This window comes from Ictidomys tridecemlineatus, chromosome 16 (genome assembly GCF_052094955.1).
Source record: "Ictidomys tridecemlineatus isolate mIctTri1 chromosome 16, mIctTri1.hap1, whole genome shotgun sequence".
In the NCBI taxonomy this organism is placed as follows: domain Eukaryota; kingdom Metazoa; phylum Chordata; class Mammalia; order Rodentia; family Sciuridae; genus Ictidomys; species Ictidomys tridecemlineatus.
Window position 1 is genome coordinate 45,515,334 of NC_135492.1, and position 16,744 is coordinate 45,532,077.

Genomic DNA, 16,744 nt, shown 5'->3' on the forward strand with positions numbered 1-16,744 from the left:
TAGGTGGACACAATGCCTTTATTTAATTAATTTATTTTTTATATGGTGCTGAGGATCAAACCCAGTACCTCACACGTGCTAGGCAAGCACTCGACCACTGAGCCACAGCCCCAGCTCTGTGACTAGCTTTTTGTGAGCCTACCTTGAGTACCCATGGTATATGACTGGCTTGCATCTAAAATATGTACAAGTAGCTGATTGATCCTGACTCCCCCTTGGTTTACTGTTTGCTAAAGTCTGTGGTCCGCTCACATGTGACTTGCCTTTAGAAAAAGCAGCCATTTGATTAAAATTATTTTTCATAAATAGCATTAAACTATTTAAAATACATAAAGGGTCCTAGGATTCTGTTTTTTCATTTAATCTATTTTTTATTTCAATATTATAAATAGTTGCTGTAGAGTTGCATGTTTCAGGTTCTTGAGATGGGCATGAAACAGCTAGTTGTCCTTGTTTTCACTTCAGATCAATATACATTATTTAACAGGGAGTATAATTTGTAGAATAACTATAATGATCATAAACATCCACTGAGAATGTATTATTTGACTTATGAATTGTATTATTAGACTTATGATTTCATATTACTTTATTGGACACAAGGAGATAGAGTAATGTTTATATGCTGTTCTACCTTAGGAAATTTATGGTACTATTTTCTGTGTTTTTTGTTTAAGAACAAATCTTCCTGAAAAATTATGCTTTTTAATTGATACAAGTCTTGATAATTCTTTTTTCCCCATATTTTTATTGGTGCATTGTAGTTGTACACAATGATGGGATTTGTTGTTACATATTTGCACAAGAAACACATTATAACAATATCTTTTGGCTAATATCATCCTGCAGTATTTCTTCCCTTTCCCTCCTTTCTTCCCTCCCTCGGGTCCCTTTCCTCTATCAGTCTTTTGCATTTCATGAGACATCCCCCAACCTTGCTTTTTCTTTTCCCTCTCTAGCTTCTACATGTGAGAGAAAACATACAATAAGCCTGGCTACTTATAATATTTCATTAAGAAATACTAGTTATCTCTTCCATTTTTGTTTTAAATGAAATAAATAAATCTGCCAGTGTGATTGGGGCCTTATAAAACACATAATTTCTTATTTTAATAAAGGAATCAGGAATAACTTAAGACATAGCAACTAATTGAAAATCTCTTACAACTGATACCAGATAAGGAAATTTTTAAATAAAGGTCTTAGACTTCAGAAAAGGAAAGGTAAATCTGTATTTATGCTGTCTTTATTAAAATAAAAAATTTGAGAATATAGGAAATTGGTATACAAGAAATTAAAAATAACCCATTAGGAAAGACCTCCCATGTTCATGGATAGGGAGAATTATATTATTAAAATGGCCATACTGTCAAAAGCAACATATAGATTCTACAAAATCCCCATCAAAATACCAATAACCTTCTCCACATAACTAGAAAAAAAGTCCTAAAATTCATTTAAAAGAATAAAAGACCCTAAAAAGCAAGTCTAAGCCAAAAGAGCAATGCCAGAGCTATCACAATACCTGACTTCAAATTATATTAGCAATGCCGACTTCAAATTATATTACAGAGTTACAGTAACAAAAACTGCATAGTACTGATATAAAACCAGATACAGAGATCCATGGTACCTAATAGAAGACAGGGAGACAAACCCACACATCTATAGTCATGTGATCCTTGACAAGAATGCCAAAAACATACATTAGGGTAGGAGAAAACATATAATAGGCCTGGTTACTTATAATGTTTCATTAAGAAGTACTAGTTACCTCTTCCATTTTTGTTTTAAATGAAGTAAATAAATCTTCCAATGTTATTGGGGAAGGAGGGAGAAACTACTGGGAAGTGATGCTGGCCAAATTATATTGTTATATTGTGTTCATGTATAGATAAGTAACAACAAATCACACCAACTTTGTATATGTGCAACTATAATGCACCAATAAAAAAAATGGTGGGGGAAAAAGTAATCTATCAGTCTTTGGGCCCCAGGGATTATTTATGTGTGTATACATACATATGTATATATGTATGCATGTGTGTGTATACATATGTATACACATACACATGTATACAATGTTGGGCATCTTTGTTCAATTTACAAAACTCACTTTATCTCCTTTCATCTGTTTCTCCTTTATCGGTTTGATATTGGTGTTGCTTAAACCATTAAGAAATGAGGAAAACATTTCAGAGAGGGTAAAGGGAATTGCCTAAAGTCATCTGAGTCCAAGTCTTGCCTTTTATAGTTAAAAGACACTGTAGGCACTAATTTTTTGATTGAGCCCTTGGTCAGCATAGTGGACTGAGAATCGGTATGCCTAGATGATGGTCCCCACTCTGCCGTCTACTCCTTTTGTTCTGTAACTGGTTCTGCTAATAAACTAAGAATTACAGAATCTAACAATAATGATAGAGAGTGATGAATAGAAGGAAGAAGTGGAGCAGCTCAGGGCACATGGATGTATCCGTCTAGTGGCGGATTCAGCAAAATTGCTTCAGTGTGTTAAGTGCTAAAGAACACACAACCCAGATTAAGGTTCTCGTACAACTTCCCAGGAGAAGAGTTACTTTAACTGACACATGGAGCATAAGTCAAAGTATTATCAAGTGAAGACTGGCGGAAATGGATTTCCTAAGGAACAGCAGGAGAAAAGACACAGGGCAAAAGAAAGCACCCATCACTTCAAGGCCTGGAAAGTTCAGTGTTCATTTTTATAGTGTGTGTATGTATATGTGTGTGTGGGGGGAGGGCAGTGGCTTCCATGAAGGAGGAAGTGGTGAGAGATGAGGATAGATAAGGAAGGAGGAGTGAAAGGACTTCAAGTCTGTGAATAAAGGTTTTTGGAGAGCAGGGTAGAGAATGAGCTCTATATATGTAATACGAATTGTAATGCATTACGCTGTTATATATAAATAAAAATAAAGAAAGAAAAAAAGAGAATGCTTTAAGTAGGAGGAACAACTCTTCAGAGATGATTGCATAATCCAGGTAGGGAATAATGGTTACCTGAAAAAGAGTAGTAACATGACAGATGAGGTAGGTAAGGAAAAGGGCCGATATTTGAAAACAATTTATTGGGAGAAACTTAATAGGGTTCTTTGATAGGTTTCATGGAGTGAGGAAAGAGAGCAATGCCCAGGTTTCTGGGCTGGAAATTAGGAGAATAGTATTACTGTTCTCTGAGAAATAGTACAACAAGAGTACAAATTTTATTATTATTATTTTTAAATATTTTAAAGTTGTTGATGGATCTTTATTTTATTTATTTGTATGTGGTGCTGAGAATCGAACCCAGTGCCTCACGCATGCCAGGTAAGCGTACTACCACTGAGCCACAACCCCAGCCCCAAGAGTATAAATTTTAAAGAAAGAATGTGGGTGGGAAGATCAGTTCAGGTTTAGACATGTTGAGTAAGAGGTACCTGTAAAACATGCAACCAAAGCGGTTAAGTAGAGTTCTTAGTGGATCTGTGACTGGGAGGTTTGACTTGCAGGAAGGTTTGGGAAGTTACTGAAAGGACAATATTTGCTTCTAGCTATCTCATTGGTGTTGGGAAAAGAATAGAAATGTCAAGTATTCAAGCTCTTTTTGAAGGAAACTATTGTTTAGTTTGCATAACAAGTCTATAAGCCACCTCTAGAACAAGAAAAAGTCATATCACATAGAATTAGAGCTAGTACCTCGAAGGGTTGCCTAATACATACAGACATATAAATTTAAAAATGAGAGGAGAGATGATTTGTTTTCAAAACTATGGCAGTGATTGTCAGTTTGGATTAAAAAATCAAGACCCAACCAGTTTGCTCTGTAAAAGAACCCTGCCTCATATATTAAGAAAAAAACCAAAAACATAGATATGTTTAAAGTAAAAAGATAGAAAACGTTATGCTATATGAAAGACTAATTAAAAGGAAGATGAAGTAGCCATCATCCACAAAGTAGACTTCAGAAAATATTATCAGGAAAAAAAGAATATTACACAGTAATAGTCAATCAAGAATGCACAATAGTCATAAGTATTAGTGCTCTAAATCCCCAAACTGAAAGATCCAAAGGTAAAAAAAGATGAATTCAAAATTTTAGTTGGGAATATCAATGTTCCTTCAGTAATCTACAGAACTAGGAGGCAGAAAATCAGTAGGAATATAGAAAATCTAAATAGCCCTATCAGCCAACTTGATCTTATTGGGTTGTAGGGAATACTTTATATAAAAAAATGGCAGAGCATGCAGCCTTTTCAAGTGCATATGGAAATTTACCCAGTTAGATCATATACTGGGACATAAAACAAACCTCAATAAATTTAAAAAGATAACTCCACATCATATACAATCACAGTAATGAGATCCTAATTGGAGCGAGTTATACTTATTCTATGTATATAATATGTATACATAAAATATACCCTACTGTCATGTATATGTAGAAAGAACAAATTAAAAAATATTAAAAATCATACAAGATACATTTTCTAATAACAGAATCAAACTAGAAATTGATAATGATATATGTATGATTCTCAAATATCTGGAAACTAAAAACCAAACTTCTGAATGATTCATGAATCAAAGAGAAAGGCATAAAGAAAATTCAAGTGGAATTTGAATGGAGTGGCAGTAAAAGTGCAGCACATTAACATGTGTGGGACTAAACTACAGCAGTGCTCAGGACAATGCATAGCCTTAGATGCTTATGTTAGAAAACTAAAAGGCCCCAATCAGTGTCCAGAGCTGGTATCTTAAAGAGAAGAGCAAATTCAGATCCCCCAAGAGCATAAACTAGGAAATAATAAGCAGAAATAATATTCAAAATAAAAATAGAAATAGTTAATGAAATCCAAAGCTAGTATTTGAAAGATAAAACAGATAAACTGTAGCCAGACTATTGCTAGGACAAAAGAGAAGACATAAATTTCAGCATAAAGAATGAAGAGGGGAGATCCATCGGTGTGAATCTGAGAGTGGCTGCAGAAAAGGAGTTGGAGGTGCTGAGGAAGACGAGGCAAGTCCAGCTGCAGGGGAAACGGGGGCATTCCAGGAGGGAAGCGGGAACGAGAATACCTCCGTTCAGGTTCTGTATCCGCCACCCAGGCCAGGGTAAGGACTAGCATTTGTAACACCTGAAAAACGAAAGCAATGGAGAATTACCTGATACAGAAATTAAGATATGGGCAACTAAGTGGGAAGCTATCAGAACAAGGTTTAATAAATTCTTGGAAAAGCAAGCCAACAAACAAAAATGACAGTTGAATTCAACAAAAGATAGTTAGTGGACTCTGAGGAATGTGATGATGATGACTGAACGAAAAATGTTTGGAGACTGGAACTTGATGGGAGAATTCTAGGACAGAAGTTGAGGTCAGATTTAATGTTAATTTTTATTGTCTGTCCACCTTTAAAAAAACATGTCATGAAAAAAAGACATCATTATAGATCCTACAGTTGTTAAAATAGGGAATATTATGAGCATTTTTTTTCATGTCAATAGATTTGATTACTTGGATCGACTGGACAAATTCCTTGAAAGAATTTAAGAAGGGCTAGATTATATAAAATCTTTTCCATAAGAAAAGTCTTAGGGTTTCATGGGCCAATTCTACAAACATTTACCAATTCTACACCAACTTTTCCAGATACAGAGAATGAGTGAACACTTCACAATTTTATGGAGACCACATTACTTTGATACCAAACCAGGCAAATATTTTATAAGAAAAGAAAATTATAGCCCCAATTCCTTCTTGAATATAGGCACAGAAATATTTTATTTTTAAAAATATTTGTTGTCAAGGGATCTTTCTATTTTATTTATTTATTTATATGTGACACTGAGAATCAAACCAAGGGTCTCACGCATGCTAGGTAAGCGCTCTACCACTGAGCCACAACTCAAGCAATACAAAAATCTTAAACAAGTATGGTCAGCTTTCCATATCCATGGGTTCAACCAACTATGGAACAAAAATATTTGAAAAAAATGTTTTACCTGTACTGAGCATATATGGGCTTTTTTTCCTTGTTATTCAAGATACAGTAAAACAGTTAATTTTAAGCTAATGGGAGGATTGTGTAGGTTATATGCAAATCCTATGCCATTTTATATATGGGACTTAAGCATATGCAGATTTTGGCATTAATGGGGTGTTCTGGAACCAGTTCCCCACTGGTACCAAGGAGTGATTGTTTTAGCAAATACAGTCTGTAAAAAGAACAGAAAAGCCTGGGAAGGTGGTGTACACCTGTAATCCCAGTTGAGGAGGGGCTGAGGCAGGAGGATCATGAGTTAAAAATCACACCCTGCAACTTAGTGAGGCCCTGAGCAACTTATCGAGACCCTGTCTCAAAATAAAAAGCAGGATGGGAGATGGTTTAGTGGTTAAGTGTCTCTGGGTTCATGACAAAGTGGGTTTTATTGTGATAATGCAGGATGGTTCAATATTCATAAGTTGGTGATATGTTAATAAACTAAAAAAGAAAAATATAATCTCAATCGATGCAGAAAAAGCATTTAACAAAACTAATCAATTTCTGATAAAATCTTCAGAAGACAAAGAATAAAAGGAAACAACTTCTACTTGATAAGGAGCATGTATGAAAAACCTACAGTTAATATCATACTTAAAAATGAAATACTGAGGGGCTGGGGTTATAGGTCAGTGGAGAGCATTTGCCTAGCAAGTGTGAGGCACTGGATTTGATCCTCAGCACCACATAAAAATAAGTAAAATAAAAGTATTGTCTCCATCTAAAACTAAAAATATAAATATAAATGAAGTGCTGAATGTTTTCCCTAAGGTCATAACAAAGCAAGGGGTGTTGGCTTTCATCATTCCCATTTAGAATTGTCTGAGAGGTTCTAGCTGAAGCATTAAGGCCAGACAAGTAAAGAGGCATACAGAGTAGAAAGGAAAAAATGAAAATGTCTTTATTTGTACATAACATGGTTGTCTGTTACAGAAAAGTCTAAGAATCTATGAAAAGCTAGTTGGGTAACACTATTACTGGTTTTAGTATATTGTTAAGGTCATAGGACACAGATTCAGTATATGAAAATTAAGTATGATTTTCTATGCTACCAGCAAATGTTTTGACCTTTAAAACTTATGAAAGTACTATTAAAATAGCCTCCAAATAATGTGAATACTTATGGATGTCTAACAAAATATGTACAAGAGTTACATACTGAAATCTACAAAACAGAGATGAGCAACATAAAAAAAGACTATTCTATGGCTAGATATACTTTACTCACAGACTGGAAGGCTCAATATTATCAAAATGTTCTTCCTAAATTGATGTATAGATTCGGTGAAAATTCATTGAAAGACAGTTTTTGTGGCAATCTATGGCTATTTATAAAACTTCAATACAGAAGTGGGGAAGGTAGCCAAAACAATGTTGGAAAAGAAAAAGAACCCAATTCAATCAGATCTCAAGACTGCTTCTTAAAAACTACAATAATCAAGGCAAAATGAATATTTTAAAAATTGTGGTTAAATAACATGAAATCTACCCTTTTGACAAATTTTAAATATATAGCACTGATAATTACAAGCACAAAGTTGTACAGCAGGTGTCTAGAACTTTTTCATCTTTTTTTTAATTGGTTGTTCAAAACCTTACAAAGGTCTTAACATATCATATTTCATGCATTAGCTTCAAGTGAGTTATGAACTCCCATTTTTACCCCAAATACAGATTGCAGAATCCCATCGGTTACACATCCACATTTTTACATAATGCCATACTAGTAACTGTTGTATTCTGCTACCTTTCCTATCCTCTACTATCCCCCCTCCCCTCCCCTCCCATCTTCTCTTTCTATCCCATCTACTGTAATTCATTTCTCTCCTTGTTTATTTTCCAATTCCCCACACAACCTCTTATATGTAATTTTGTAAAACAGTGAGGGTCTCTCTCCATTTCCATGCAATTCCCCTTTTCTCTCCCTTTCCCTCCCACCTCATGTCTCTGTTTAATGTTAATCTTTTCTTCCTGCTCTTCCTCCCTGCTCTATTCTTAGTTGCTCTCATTATATCAAAGACATTTGGTACTTGTTTTTTAGGGATTGGCTAGCTTCACTAAGCATAATCTGCTCTAGTGCCATCCATTTCCCTGTGAATTCCATGATTTTGTCATTTTTTAGTGCTGTGTAATATTCCATGGTGTATAGATGCCACATTTTTTTAATCCATTCATCCATTGAAGGGCATCTGGATTGGTTCCACAGTCTAGCTATTGTGAATTGCGCTGCTGTGAACATCGATGTGGCAGTATCCCTGTAGTACGCTCTTTTAAGGTCTTCAGGGAATAGTCCGAGAAGGGCAATAGCTGGGTCAAATGGTGGTTCCATTCCCAGCTTTCCCAGGAATCTCCATACTGCTTTCCAAATTGGCTGTACCAGTTTGCAGTCCCACCAGCAATGTACAAGAGTACCCTTTTCCCCACATCCTCGCCAGCACTTGTTGTTGTTTGACTTCATGATGGCTGCCAATCTTACTGGAGTGAGATGGTATCTTAGGGTGGTTTTGATTTGCATTTCCCTGACTGCTAGAGATGGTGAGCATTTTTTCATGTACTTGTTGATTGATTGTATGTCCTCCTCTGAGAAGTGTCTGTTCAGGTCCTTGGCCCATTTGTTGATCGGGTTATTTGTTATCTTATTGTCTAATTTTTTGAGTTCTTTGTATACTCTGGATATTAGGGCTCTATCTGAAGTGTGAGGAGTAAAAATTTGTTCCCATGATGTAGGCTCCCTATTTACCTCTTATTGTTTCTCTTGCTGTGAAAAAACTTTTTAGTTTAAGTAAGTCCCATTTGTTGATTCTTGCTATTAACTCTTGTGCTATGGGTGTCCTATTAAGGAATTTGGAGCCCGACCCCACAATACGTAGATCGGAGCCAACTTTTTCTTCTATCAGACGCAGAGTCTCTGATTTGATATCAAGCTCCTTGATCCATTTTGAGTTAACTTTTGTGCATGGTGAGAGGAGGGGATTCAGTTTCATTTTGTTGCATATGGATTACCAGTTTTCCCAACACCATTTGTTGAAGATGCTATCCTTCCTCCATTGCATGCTTTTAGCCCCTTTATCAAATTTAAGATAGTTGTAACTTTGTGGATTAGTCTCTGTATCCTCTATTCTGTACCATTGGTCCACCCGCCCGTTTTGGTACCAGTACCATGCTGTTTTTGTTACTATTGCTCTGTAATATAGTTTGAAATCTGGTATCACTATACCGCCTGATTCACACTTCCTGCTTAGAATTGCTTTTGATATTCTGGGTCTTTTATTTTTCCATATGAATTTCATGATTGCTTTATCTATTTCTACAAGCAATGCCATTGGGATTTTGATTGGCATTGCATTAAACCTATAGAGAACTTTTGGTAAATCGCCATTTTGATGATGATAGTTCTGCCTATCCATGAACAGGGTATATTTTTCCATCTTCTAAGATCTTCTTCTATTTCTCTCTTTAGGGTTCTGTAGTTTCATTGTATAAATCTTTCACCTCTTTTGTTAGGTTGATTCCCAAGTATTTTATTTTATTTTTTTTGAGGATATTGTGAATGGAGTGTTTTTCCTCATTTCCGTTTCAGAAGTTTTGTTGCTGATATACAGAAATGCCTTTGATTTATGTGTGTTGATTTTATATCCTGCCACTTTGCTGAGTTCATTTATTAGTTCTAGTAGTTTTTTTTGTAGACCCTTTTGGGTCTTCTAGGTATAGAATCATGTCATCCGCAAATAGTGATAATTTAAGTCCTTCTTTTCCTATTTTTATGCCTTTAATTTCTTTCGTCTGTCTAATTGCTCTGGCCAGTGTTTTGAGAACTATTTTGAATAGAAGTGGTGATAGAGGGCATCCCTGTCTTGTTCCAGATTTTAGAGGGAATGCCTTCAATTTTTCTCCTTTCAGAATGATGCTAGCCTGGGGCTTAGCGTAAATAGCTTTTACAATGTCAAGGTAAGTTCCTGTTATCCCTAGTTTTCCTAATGTTTTGAACATAAAGGAATGCTGTACTTTGTTGAATGCTTTTTCTGTGTCTATCGAGATGATCATATGGTTCTTATCTTTAAGTCTATTGATGTGGTGAATAACATTTATTGATTTCCGTATATTGAACCATCCTTGCATCCCAGGGATGAATCCTACTTGATCATAGTGCACAATTTTTTTGATGTGCCTTTGTATCCGATTCATCAGAGATATTGGTCTGTAGTTTTCTTTCTTTGAGGTGTCTTTGTCTGGTTTCAGGATCAATGTGATGTTGGCCTCATAGAATGAATTTGGAAGAGCTCCCTCTTTTTCTATTTCCTGAAATAACATGAAAAGTATTGGTATTAATTCTTCTTTAAAGGTTTTGTAAAACTCCGCTGTATACCCATCCAGTCCTGGGCTTTTCTTGGTTGTTAGTCTTTTGATTGCTTCTTCAATTTCATCGTTTGATATTGGTCTGTTCAAATTGTGTGTATCCTCCTGACTCAGTCTGGGCAAATCATATGTCTTAAGAAATTTATCGATATCTTCACTATCTTCTATTTTATTGGAATATAAAATAATATTCCAAATATAAAATAATATTCAAAATAATTTCTAATTGTCTTCTGTATTTCTGTAGCATCTGTTGTGATATTGCCTTTTTCATCCCGTATGTTAGTAATTTGAGTTCTCTCTCTTCTTCTCTTCATTAGCATGGCTAAGGGTCTGACAATCTTGTTTATTTTTTCGAAGAACCAACTTTTAGTTTTGTTAATGTTTTCAATAGTTTCTTTTGTTTCAATTTCATTGATTTCCGCTCTGATTTTAATTATTTCTTGCCTTCTGCTGCATTTGCTGTTGTTTTGCTCTTCCTTTTCTAGGGCTTTGAGATGAAGTGTGAGCTCATTTATTTGTTGGTTTTTTTCTTTTTTTGAGGAATGACCTCCAGGCGATGAATTGCCCTCTTAAAACTGCTTTCATTGTGTCCCATAGATTCCAATAAATTGTGTCTGTATTTTCATTTATCTCTAAGAATTTTTTGATTTCCTCCTTTATGTCTTCTGTAACCCCTTGATCATTCAGTAACATATTGTTTATTTTCCATGTGATATTGGATTTTTCCTTCCCTCTTTTATCATTGATTTCCAGTTTCATTCCATTATGATCAGATAAAATGCATGGTATTATCTCCAGCCCTTTATATTTACTGAGGGTTGCCCTATGGCATAATATATGGTCTATTTTTGAGAAGGATCCATGTGCTGCTGAGAAAAAAGTATATCCACTTGATGATGGTTGATATATTCTATATATGTCAGTTAAGTCTAGGTTATTGATTGTGATATTGAGTTCTATAGTTTCTTTATTCAACTTTTGTTTGGAGGATCTGTCCAATCATGAGAGAAGTGTGTTGAAGTCATCCATAATTATTGTGTTGTGGTCTATTTGATTCTTGAACTTGAGGAGAATTTGTTTTATGAATGTCGCAGGACCATTATTTGGTGCATAAATATTGATAATTGTTATATCTTGTTGTTGAATGGTTCCTTTTAACAGTATATAATGTCCTTCCTTATCCCTTTGGATTAACTTAGTCTTGAAGTCGATTTTATTTGATATGAGGATGGCCACCCCTGCTTGCTTGCGAGGACCGTGTGCGTGGTATATTTTTTCCCAACCTTTCACCTTCAGCCTGTGTATGTCTTTTCTAGTCAGATGTGTCTCCTGGATGCAGCATATTGTTGGATTTGTTTTTTTTAATCCATGTTACCAGCCTATGTCGCTTTATCGGAGTGTTTAAACCATTAACGTTTAGAGTTACTATTGATATATGGTTTGTACTTCCAGCCATGTTTGATTATTTATCTTTTTTTCTTTAAATTTAGTTTGTTTCTCCATGATTAGCTTTCCCCCCTCCGTCTGTCTTTACTGAGGTACTTCCCACTGTTGGCTTTGGTTATTGTTTTTCATTTCTTCCTTGTGTAGTGTTTTGCTCAAGATGCTTTGCAATGCTGGTTTTCTGGCTGCAAATTCTTTTAGCTTTTGTTTATTGTGAAAGATTTTTATTTCGTTGTCATACCTGAAGCTTAATTTTGCTGGATACAGAATTCTTGGTTGGCATCCATTGTTTTTCAGTGTTTGAAATACGTTGTTCCAGGATCTTCTCGCTTTCAGCGTCTGTGATGAAAAATCTGTTGTTAACCTTATTGGTTTACCCCTGAATGTAATCTGCCTCCTTTCTCTTGTAGTTTTTAATATTTTCTCTTTGTTCTGTATATTGGATATCTTCATAACAATGTGTCTTGGCGTTGGTCTACTGTGATTTTGTATGCTCAGTGTCCTGTATGCATCTACAATTTGTGTATCTGTTTCCTTTTTTATTTCTGTAAAGTTTTCTGTAATTATTTCATTTAGTAGGTTACTCATTCCCTTGGTTTGAATCTCTATCCCTTCCTCTATCCCAATGACTCTTAAATTTTGTTTTTTTATGTTATCACATATCTCTTGGATGTTTCTCTCGTGATTTTTAACCAGCCTATCTGAGTTGGCTAGACTCTTCAAGATGATATATTTTGTCTTCATTATCTGACGTTCTGGTTTCTACTTGCTCCACTCTATTAGTGATACTCTCATTTGAGTTTTTAATTTGATTTATAATTTCCTTCATTTCTAAGATTATTATTTGATTCTTTTTTATAATCTCTATCTCCTGATAAAGATGCTTAACAACTTCTTTTATCTGTTTATGTAATTCATTCTCAATGTGTTCTTTCACTGCTTGAATTTGCTGTCTTGTATTCTCTTTAAGGCTCCATTCCATCTGTCTAAGGTATTCCTTGAGTTCTTTATATGACCATTTTTCTGATAACTCTATATCCTCCTGAATATTTAGGCTGTCCTGCATTGTTTGTATTCCTTTTCTTTCTTGCTTTTTCATACTGCTCATGTTGCTTCTTGTTCTGTTTGACTGCTGAGTTACTGTTTACTCCTATAAATTTATTTGATGCTTGGGAGGAAAAGTATTAGCAGGGAAAGGAAGAAGTCACCAAAGAGAATGAGAGTAGGCAGGTAGAATTTAATTCCCAGCAGGTCTCTTTTCAGTGGAATTTTCTCAGCAGGTCGCATGTAGGTGTATTAATGGGTCTCTCTGATCCCATTACTGTAGAGGCATTGAAAGTGCTGCCTCCTCGCCAGCCGCCATGTTGGGTCTATCTCTAAACATACATTTCTCTCCAGGACACAGGAAAACCCCAGTTAGTATGTTGAGTCAGTGACCTTTTCTTTGTAGCAATCTCATTCTTAAGTCAGGTCAAGGATGTGAGCCGAACTTTTTCATCTTGTATGATTAAAACTTTAGACCTAATGATCAATAACTGACCACTGTCCCCCCACCCAGGCCCTGGCAGCCACCATTCAACTCTATGCTTTAATGAGTTTGACTCCTTTGACACTTCATGGGAGTAGAATCATGCAGTGTTTGTTCTTCTGTGATTAGCTTATTGCACCCACAATAATGCTCTCATGGTTCATCCATATTAAAGTACATGAAGTAATTCTTTTTTATGAAAGGAAATTATCTATTATTATCTCTATATTGTAGATTCATATTATCTATATATGTCATAGATAAATCAAGATAGATAAATATATAAAATAGATAGGTCTTTATATTTATAGCATTTTTTTAATGGTTAACCATCAGTGGATGACCAGGTTGTTTTTACGTCTTGTCTATCATGAAGAATGGTGCAAGGAATGCGGTGGTGCACATATCTCTTGCAGATCATGATTCCAATTCTTTCGTACAGATGAGCCAGAAGTCTGATTGCTGGATCATTCAGTGGTGCTATTTTTAGTTTTTTGAGGAACATACTATTCTCCATAGTGGCTACATCATTTTATATCCCCACCTACACTGCACAAGGTTTCAAATTCTATACATCCTTGCCCACACTTATTTCCTGTTTACTTTGTTGTTGTTGTTGTTTTTATAACGCCATCTCAACAGGCATAAAGTGACATCTTGTTGTGATTTGGATTTGCATTTCCATGATGATTAGTGATGATGAGCATCTTTGCATATTCCTCTTGGCCATTTGTAGGTCTTCTAATGGAGAAATATCTATGTAAGTTTTTGCCCACTTTAAAAATTAGGCATAGTTTTGTTTAGCTGTTGAGTTGTTGGGTTTTTGGTTGGCAAATATTTTCTCCCATTTTATAGGCTTGTACTTTTATTACATTGTTTGTTATGCCAAAGTTTTTTTAGTATGGAGACTCACTTGTGTAGTTTAGCTTGTGTTGTTTGTACTTTTGGTATCATATTGACAAGTTTCTCCAAGGCCCTCACAGTTTCAGGTCTTAAGTTTAAGTCTTTAATTGATTTTTTTTTTGTGTGTGTATGTGTGTGAGTGTGTGTGTGTGTGTGTGTGTGTGTGTGTGTGTGTGTGTGCACATGATGTATGATAAGGGCCCAGTGTCATTTTTTTGCACGTTGGTATTGAGTGTTCCCTGCACCATTTGTTGAAGAAACTATCCTTTCCCCATTGTATCATCTTGGCACCATTGTTGAAGATGAATTAGACATATATGAAGACAACATAATATTGATAAAAGGGTAGAAACACACAGGTCAACGGGACAGAGTAGGGTCCAGGAATAGAAGCATATTAACACAGCCAATTGATTTTTGACAAAAGTACTGAGATGACTCAGAAAAGATCTTACTCATTTTTATCCGTGGAGAAAAGATGGTGGTTCTACAAAATGGTGCCGGAATAAGTGGGTATTTATATTTTAAAGAACAAGACTTTACCCATACGTGGTACTCTCACAAATATTAACTAAAGATGTATCATAGACCAAAATGTCAAATCTAAAGCTATAACACTTCTAGAACTGTTTCATATACTTTTGTGTGTGTGTGTGTGTGTGTGTGTGGCCATGCTATTTAAACTAAATAAAACTTAAAGTTCGGTTCCTCACTTGTTCTGGCCAAGTGTTAAGGCCTCAGCAGCTACTCTGGGTGGCTCTAGTTAGTGCATTGGTTAGCACAGATTACAGAAGATTCCTATCAGCACAGAAGGTTCTTTTGTGTACTCTTCTTTGAGAAAATGTAGGGGGAAACTTTGGAATCTTAATTAGGCAAAGATTTCCTAGGACCCAAAAAAATATAAACAATAAAAGATAAATTGGAACTTGGCAAAATTAAAAACTTTCTAGACTTCAGGAAACTTAAGAAAATAAGACATACCAGAATCAGGAAAAAAAACATTTGCAAAACATAATTGATAAAGAACTGGCAATGAAAACACAAGAAACTGAATTTTCAAAATTTAGTAATAATTCAAGAAATGTGACTAAAACATTTGAATAGACGTTTCACCAAATAAGAGAGATGGATGGCATATTATTTAAATTTTCTAATCCCATAATATGAGTATGCTTTAATATATATTTTTTAATCAGTAAAGATTATCTTATGGAGAAGTTTTGGATCTTCCTTTTTTTTTTTTTTTTTTTTTAAGTGTAGGGGTTGGATCCCAACCCTTGCTTATGCTAGGCAAGTGATCTACCACTGAGCTAGACCCAAACCTGGATCTTACTCATTTTTAAAGTGCTAAGCCTCACAAAACCTGAGTAAAAAGATTTTAATGTATTTGTCCATGTATTTGTCTAAAAAAAAAAGTAAGCATCTTTTTATGGTTGTTTTTGATGTGTCTTAGAGCAACAGGCTCTTAAGTAATCATATGTAGCATTATTAGTTATATGATCTTTAATGAATTGACTCATTCAGCCTGTTTGGACCATGAGAAAATGTGACCTTTCTGGTTGAATTTAAGTCACTCAGAGCTAGACAAAAAACCCAAACAAAACAACAAAAATATATATACACACACACACACACGTGTGTATATACACCTTTGAGCATTATTGTCTTAAACCTAACCTGCCTAGGTTTTATGTGGGTGAACACGGTACTTGGGATGGTGGCCACAGTAAGCATGTGTCCTAACCACTAAGAGCTATGCTACCAAACATGGCAAAAGGACTTTGTAGGTGTGATTAAGCATCCTGGGGTGGAAGATTTCCTGGATCATGCTGGTGGAAGCCAAGCCAGGTACTCCAGGGTTCTGGTGAGAGAGGGAGGGAGGCAGGAGGGTCAGAGTAAAGCAGGATGCAGGAGACTCACCTGGACACTTCTGGCTCTGGCAGGGAAGGCAGTCAGCCCCAAGAAGCTGCAAAATATGAGGCAGTGGATTCTCCCTAGAGCTTCCAGAAAGAGCCTAGACGGAACTACATGATAATAAATTAGTGGCGGTGTCTTAAACTGCTAAGTTTTTGGTAACTTGTTATAGCATCAATAGGAAACTAGTGCAACATGACATTTACAAGTTCTAAAACACAGGCAGTAAGTAAAAAAAAAAATTTAAGTGGTAGCACACATTTAAAAAAAATTTCAAAGTCCCATTGCCAGCTCTACCAGGCTCCCTAGTGAGCAGATTTTTGGCCTTTATTCTTGTACCCAACTCTGTGAAATACGCTGTTCAAAATGTGTGTGCACTGAATGTGCTAAAAAGGCTGAGTGTTGTGAATCAACCCGAACATGAGGGGCGCTTCTCAGAAGGTGGGCTGTGGGCCACCTGCCTCACAATTAACATTGTAGGTTTCTACCACAATGTATTCATTTATCAGTTGATGGACATGTGGATTGTTTCCAGTTGGGATAGTGTTAATAATTATCTGTTTT

At 35.5% G+C, this 16,744-nt stretch overlaps 1 long non-coding RNA gene across 1 annotated transcript; it reads right to left on the reverse strand.

The window, feature by feature from the left end:
- Positions 1–1,230: 1,230 nt before the first annotated feature.
- Positions 1,231–16,499, reverse strand: LOC120891483 (uncharacterized). Its single transcript, XR_005735926.2, has 2 exons — positions 16,187–16,499; positions 1,231–5,129 (listed from the first exon to the last, which is right to left on the reverse strand). It is a non-coding gene; the product is annotated as an uncharacterized LOC120891483 (long non-coding RNA).
- Between the last annotated feature and the right edge of the window lie 245 nt (positions 16,500–16,744).